The following is a 976-nucleotide window of genomic DNA, read 5'->3' on the forward strand; positions in this document are numbered from 1 at the left end:
AGTGTGTTTCCCACTTGATTATAGTATTGTTGCATCATAGTGGTTGTTATTGTTTCCTTATCTTAATGAGTCTTTTTGTTTTTTGTTAATGAATTTCGCCCAAAGCTACACAAGGGCTATCTGCGCTAGCCGTCCCTAATTTAGCAGTGTAACACTAGAGGGAAGGCAACTAGTCATCACCACCCATCGCCAACTCTTGGGCTACTCTTTTACCAACGAATAGTGGGATTGACCGTCACATTATAACGCGCCCACGGCTAAAAGGACGAGCATGTTTGGTGTGACGGGGATTCGAACCCGCGACCCACAGATTGCGAGTCGAGCGCCCTAACCACCTGGCCAGTTAATGAGTCATTTACATTATATAATTTCTCTAGTACATATTGGTCTATAAAAGAACAATTTACATTGTTCTTACGGAAAACTGAAACCACTCGCCACTTTTAATTAAAACGATAAACACTTTTTAGTTTTTAATATTAATACATTCGTGCAAAATCATTTTTAACTGCTTAGAGTTTTACCAGTGGTTGAATCAGAGCTATTATGTTACAACTCTGGGATAAATAGACGTAGTTATAATAGTCAAAACGACAAATATTATACAGTGGAAATAACACTGTGATTTGAGTAACAGACTTTTTATTAAATAACCTATTATGCAATACTAAGGTTTCAAGGAACCTCAGCAAAGCACGTGCCATTTAAAATTAAACCTATTAGAACCAAGTGAGTCTCACTGAGATACGAAGACTTGTTACCAGAAGTTAACTCGATCAAGAAGAACCTTTGATAAAAAAATACACACCATAATTACAGAAGAAATGTTTATACATGACCTAACTGTCTGGATTTTATGAAAAGCAGTTTCTTAATTATCTCATTCCAAACCCTCTGCAATTCTTTCCTTTATCTATCTTCAAGAGAACCAATTCTTGCATTAATTTTCTATCATTACATTAAATAACATGTCCAC

This window comes from Limulus polyphemus, unplaced genomic scaffold (assembly GCF_000517525.1).
Source record: "Limulus polyphemus unplaced genomic scaffold, Limulus_polyphemus-2.1.2 Scaffold3605, whole genome shotgun sequence".
NCBI classification, from domain to species: Eukaryota; Metazoa; Arthropoda; class Merostomata; order Xiphosura; family Limulidae; genus Limulus; species Limulus polyphemus.